The sequence below is a fragment of the Eucyclogobius newberryi genome, unplaced genomic scaffold, assembly GCF_026437365.1.
Source record: "Eucyclogobius newberryi isolate DKJ021-1_F unplaced genomic scaffold, fEucNew1.0.hap1 SCAF_8, whole genome shotgun sequence".
NCBI classification, from domain to species: domain Eukaryota; kingdom Metazoa; phylum Chordata; class Actinopteri; order Gobiiformes; family Gobiidae; genus Eucyclogobius; species Eucyclogobius newberryi.
Genome location: NW_027316500.1, coordinates 6,428,795 through 6,435,113, shown reverse-complemented (window position 1 = coordinate 6,435,113; position 6,319 = coordinate 6,428,795). Strand labels below are relative to the sequence as shown.

The 6,319-nt window shown below is 41.3% G+C and overlaps 1 long non-coding RNA gene across 1 annotated transcript; it reads right to left on the bottom strand.

Annotated features, from left to right (window-relative positions):
- Positions 1-4,465: 4,465 nt before the first annotated feature.
- On the bottom strand, positions 4,466-5,867 carry LOC140350768 (uncharacterized). The gene is made up of 3 exons (XR_011925324.1): positions 5,817-5,867; positions 5,238-5,377; positions 4,466-4,841 (listed from the first exon to the last, which is right to left on the bottom strand). It is a non-coding gene; the product is annotated as an uncharacterized lncRNA (long non-coding RNA).
- Between the last annotated feature and the right edge of the window lie 452 nt (positions 5,868-6,319).

Here is a 6,319-nt window from a genome sequence, read left to right as displayed (position 1 = left end):
CGGGGGCGGGGTTAGCCATTTAAAACATGCTTTATTACATGTCATGTCGCTTCATGACATGTTAAACGCTTCATGACATGTTAAACGTCATAAAGCGTTTGAGCGGGGGGCGGGGTTAGCTCAGGGTTCTGTTCTATAAAGTCCCAAAAACCTGTCTGAAGCTCATTACTTACTCATTACTCTATCACTACTTTTGATCGAGACACTGACAGACAGACATACGTAGCAGAATGAGACCCTGGTATAAATTCACCTTTAAGGAGGATAAACTCTTCTATGAGGAGACCTTGGAGGCTGTGCTCAGAAGCTCCACAACAACAGGGGGCACTCCAGAGCCAGCTCCCAAAGAGAGCCCGCAGGAGATGTCTGCAGCCCCCATCATGGAGCCACCTTCTCCTCCCGAGGAGAGCCCGCTGGAGTTGTCTGCAGCCCCCATCATGGAGCCACCTTCTCCTCCCGAGGAGAGCCCGCCACCTTCTCCTCCCGAGGAGAGCCCGCTGGAGTTGTCTGCAGCCCCCATCATGGAGCCACCTTCTCCTCCCGAGGAGAGCCCGCCACCTTCTCCTCCCGAGGAGAGCCCGCTGGAGTTGTCTGCAGCCCCCATCATGGAGCCACCTTCTCCTCCCGAGGAGAGCCCGCCACCTTCTCCTCCCGAGGAGAGCCCGCTGGAGTTGTCTGCAGCCCCCATCATGGAGCCACCTTCTCCTCCCGAGGAGAGCCCGCTGGAGTTGTCTGCAGCGCCCATCATGGAGCCACCTTCTCCTCCCGAGGAGAGCCCGCTGGAGTTGTCTGCAGCTCCCATCATGGAGCCACCTTCTCCCCCCGAGGAGAGCCCGCTGGAGTTGTCTGCAGCGCCCATCATGGAGCCACCTTCTCCTCCCGAGGAGAGCCCGCTGGGGGTGTCTGCAGCCCCCATCATGGAGCCACCTTCTCCCCCCGAGGAGAGCCCGCTGGAGTTGTCTGCAGCTCCCATCATGGAGCCACCTTCTCCCCCCGAGGAGAGCCCGCTGGAGTTGTCTGCAGCTCCCATCATGGAGCCACCTTCTCCCCCCGAGGAGAGCCCGCCACCTTCTCCTCCCGAGGAGAGCCCGCTGGGGGTGTCTGCAGCGCCCATCATGGAGCCACCTTCTCCCCCCGAGGAGAGCCCGCCACCTTCTCCTCCCGAGGAGAGCCCGCTGGAGTTGTCTGCAGCTCCCATCATGGAGCCACCTTCTCCCCCCGAGGAGAGCCCGCCACCTTCTCCTCCCGAGGAGAGCCCGCTGGGGGTGTCTGCAGCGCCCATCATGGAGCCACCTTCTCCTCCCGAGGAGAGCCCGCTGGGGGTGTCTGCAGCTCCCATCATGGAGCCACCTTCTCCTCCCGAGGAGAGCCTTGAAGTTCAGGACCTCAGGAAACTGTATGCAATATTGAAAGCTCGACTTGATGACCAGGTTCGGGTCAATAAGTCCCAAGAACTGAGACTAAAAACCCAAGAGAGACTGATCAAACAAAAAGACTCAAGACTGAAAAACACAGAAATGGCGTACAAAGAGATCCGATATCTGTACAACACATCCATGAGGACCACTGTCGATCTGAAAGTGGAACTTGCTTGGGCCAACAGCAAAGTTTCAGAAATGGAAGAAAAAATTAACAACCAGAGCAAGGCCATAAAGCTTCCAAAGAAGACACGGAGTCAAGTGCCAACCGTCTCAGCCTCCTTGCAGACAGAGAAGAATCAGGAGCTCGACGTATCGCAGGGACTAAAAAACGGACTTGATGACCAAGCCCAAGAACTGAGACTAAAAAAAACCCAAGAAAGACTGGTCAAACAAGACTCAAAGCTGAAAGAGCTGAAAATTACGCTGAGAAACACAGAAACTGAGCTACAGGCTCAGACCACCGCGTACAAAGAGATCCAATATCTGTACAACACATCCGTGAGGAACACTGTCGAGCTGAAACAGGAACTTGCTGGGGCCAACCGTAAAGTTTCAGAAATTAAAGAAAAAATGAACGACCAGAGCAAGGCCATGGAGCTTCCAAATATATACACACTGTCAAAGTAACTCTGCTCTAAATGAAACAATGAAAGACAAAAAAGAGCTGTCCGAGAAGGTGGAGCAGCTTTCCACAGCAGATGTCCACCCTGATTGAACAGAAGAAAGGTCTGGAGAACGCGCTGAAGAAGAGCGAAGAGCAGAGATCCAACCAGGAGAAGAGGCTGAAGAATCTCGGCTGGACGAAGCAGAGAGGAAGCCCCAGATACAATAAAACATCTCCAGCCACCTCCAAACATTGCCTTTTCCCTCAAAATAAAAACCATAAACGTTACTCTGTGTGTGTGTGATTTTGTGCTATTTAGGCAGAATTTTAGGGTTTATTATTTTACATTTCAGTTTCTGCAGATCACGAGGACCTAAGAGAGTCCCTGAGCACTTGGCAGAGGGAACTTCCAGTGTGTCAGATACAAAGTGTTTGAAAAGGTTACCTGAAAACTAAAGTTGCATTCCCTCTTCATACATAGGGGAAAAAACATTACACTACAAAGATACACACATCTATTATGTATTTGGGACTGATACAAATATGTAAGATCCTTGGATGATATTAACCCTTGTGTCCTATTCAGAAGTGTTTAAATTGGCTATCATTTCTACTGTAAATGATTATAGTCATTTCAAAAGAGAAAACTTAGAGGCAGTAAAATTGTCACACAAAATAACTTAAAACATTGTTTATATGAAATATAAAAACAGGCTGAATTTGTTTTCACTTTTTTAATTACAATCTTGGACTCAAGGTTTAGCCAACTACCTAGTTTTAATAAACAAAATGTTCTGCTAATATAATTTAAGTGTTACTTAAATAATTTCAGTCTTTGCAATATGATGATTGTGACTCTTTAAAATGCGATATAAAGGGGATTTATTATTTTTGTGTATCTTCACTCAAGGAACCCATTCATATATTTAATTGTATTTGGCATTTTTTATTATGAGTATTTATCATCACTGTTGATAAAACCCATCAATAACATAGTATATCATCATTAATATTAATAATAGCACTGATATTAAGATATTAACATTTATAATCCACATTTATAACAGTTAGAGACACAATATTTATACTTAGCCCTTATATAACTGAAAAATGTAAGAAAAAATAAACTTATATAAACACACAGAAATGTAAAAGAAAAAAACAATCCACGATTAATAGAAGGAGAAAAAAAACACCACCAAACATTTAAAGACCAATAGAAAAACCAAAAACATAATTAAACATTCAGTTTATATTCTGTATAGTTTTCCTCTATATCTTTCTTTCACCTCTTTTTGCCCTGCTGTACAACTTTTCATATTTAAATCACATGGACTCAATTACATCTTGAAAAAAGATCTGGTTATAGCCGACCGAACACTAGGCTGCCGACTAATGTCTCCAGCTCAGGACGTAGCACGTTAGCTGCACGGGACAAGGCGTTGTGGGGCTATGACCGCAAGCCCCCGGAAGCCAAGATGGCCGCCATTGAAGCCTATGGAGCTGCTCATTGGCGCATGGTTCCAAAAAAGTTTTTTAGTTCCGCATTACTTCCTGAACAGTGGTATATCTCCTCCCACTTTTGTGACGTCATCGCCGTGAGGCTTTGGCGTCGGGAGCGTGCACGTCACAGCAGCGCGACAGACTGAGAACAGTCAACACGGACTTTTGGAATAATTCGGCTTGAAATAGTCTGTTTACGTAACGTATAATGATGAATTGTTATATCCATCTATAAATATACATGTATCATGTTGTAAAGCTCTGATATTTAAGAGAATTATAAAGAAGTGTTAAGATAAAAAGTCTGGTTTAATGACAATGAATTACATTTAGAGGTGGAATAACGTCCTCATCATTTTCTGTAGTTTTTGGTTTGGGTATTTATTTTGTTAACTTTTCAGTTATTTATTTACATAATATAATTTGGCCAATATGCATTTTTTTTAATCAGATGAGAAGAAATATAAAATATAATCATCGATTCTGTTACATAATTGAGTTAAGCAGTATTTAATTATATTCAGTTTCCTTTTGTGTCTTTTTTATCATGTCAATCTTTAATAAATACAAAACACATTTGTTTATTAATGTATTTAATACGAATAATGAACATGAATGAACTTGTTCAATAAATGTAAATCTGATTATAACTACAAATGATAAATTGATTTTAGCCAGTTTTAGTTGAGTTTTAAAGCTACAGTGAGTTTTAAAGCTACAATGTGGGAGTCCCTTATTAAGATGTTTTGGAGTCTGTACTGTTTATTATTATCATCATTAATAGAATCAGAAAATGTATTGCCATTGTCAAAGAACAGAATCCACAAACAGTGGAACTTGCTTTGGTGATTCAGTGCAACATAAAAATATTAACAATGATAAAACAACCTGTATAAGTCAAATAGAACAAACTGAATAAGATAAGATATCCCTTTATTGTCCACACATGAGGAAATTTTGTTGTTGCAACACAGTAGATACAGAGGAAAAGGACAGATCACTTATAGGAAGTTTAAAAAACACTCTTAATAGAAGAACTCTTATAAACAAAAACTCCTATAGACAGAACCTCTCATACCTTAATAAGGAATGGAGGGGGAAAATAAAGATAAAGATAAAATAAAAACAGCGTAGGACAAAATAATACTAATAATAATGGTAAAATAAACACTCTTTTTACATCAGTTATATGCACATGAATGTGACATTATTGCGTTAAATACTGAATATCTCAGTATTTAACAAGACTTTGTTTCCATGGCTACGCAGTCTTCTGTACTTCAGTAACTGCACCGTTCAGCTCCATCGTATGACTGAGGGACAAACAGAACATGTCACAGCTTTAGATTTATACAAGTCATATAACATACACTTCATATGTTTAGATTATACAAGTCATATAACATACACTTCATATGTTTAGATTATACAAGTCATATAACATACACTTCATATGTTTAGATTATACAAGTCATATAACATACACTTCATATGTATTAGATTTATAAAAGTCATATAACATACACTTCATATGTTTAGATTATACATGTCATATAACATACACTTCACATGTGACACAGCAGTGGCTCTTTTGAAGAACAATTATCATTTAGTTTTTTTGGTCATAACAAAACAGACATTTTATAAATTCAAAATACTGATTCTACACTGTTTACTTTTAGTCGAGGCACAAGTTATTATTAAAATACCTTTTGCTTTGGAGTCGTCAGGAGTTTACTTGAGAATACACTGTGTCTGCAGTGATTAGGTCTGCAGTGACCTGTAGTGACCTGCAGTGACCTGTAGAGCTCTGGACAGCACAGACAGACTAAACTCACTGGTCAGCACTCTGAAGATGAGAAAGATACTCATTAGAACATTGATATATTCTGCACATTTAACAGAGAAAAGCCCCTGTAAGTACAGGACTGTCACTTTTAAACACCTTTACATTTATATATGTAAGATATGACCCATTATAGCAGGTTATATTTGAATTATTGGTTGTTTTTTATAGCACATAATACAAACATCACTTTATTTCCCTTCTTTCTCTAGTTTTCCTTGATCTGTGCTTAACCTTTTGTCTCTTAGAACATTTAGTAAGAGAAATAATTAGTTATTTATTTGCAGAAGCACGAGCCATCATGACGTGTTGTTGCATCTTTGTGTAGCTAAACTTTAGCTTACGTTAGCTCGTGTTAACTTGTGTTAACTGTGTAATCGTTGATTTACACTTCACATGGAACAATGTGTGAAACGTGAGGAATGACATACAAACAACTTACGTGTATCGTGGTCTCGTCTCGTGACTTTCTTCTGCTTGTGTTTAGTTTCCGTCACGTGTTCTTCTGAGGCTCGTTCATGAGGGTCACGTGCGCGCTCGGTGCGCGTACACCATTCACCGGAAGGTTAAAAATGTATTTTTTAAGTATTTTAGAAACAGTTGAAGAGTGAAATTCCTTCTATTTTATTTTTAGACAAAAAACAATTTAGCATGTTTGGTAATTTTAGAGGCCGAACTCGTGAAATGGTCCGACCAAAAGGCTGCATTCTGCGAAGTGGCCACTACTCAATTTGGAGCCAGAGGCAGAGGGGGCGTACCCTATCCAGATATTATAATAGATCCATGGCTATGACAGCGAGACCACAACAATCCCAGCAGAGTCAGCAGAGATCACATCGGAGCGTTAACCAAAGCGGCGCCAGGTGACAGGCCACGGCACTGAACCATAGAAACTACATTATGAGTAAAACTACACCATCAAATCTTATGAACAGAGGACAACAA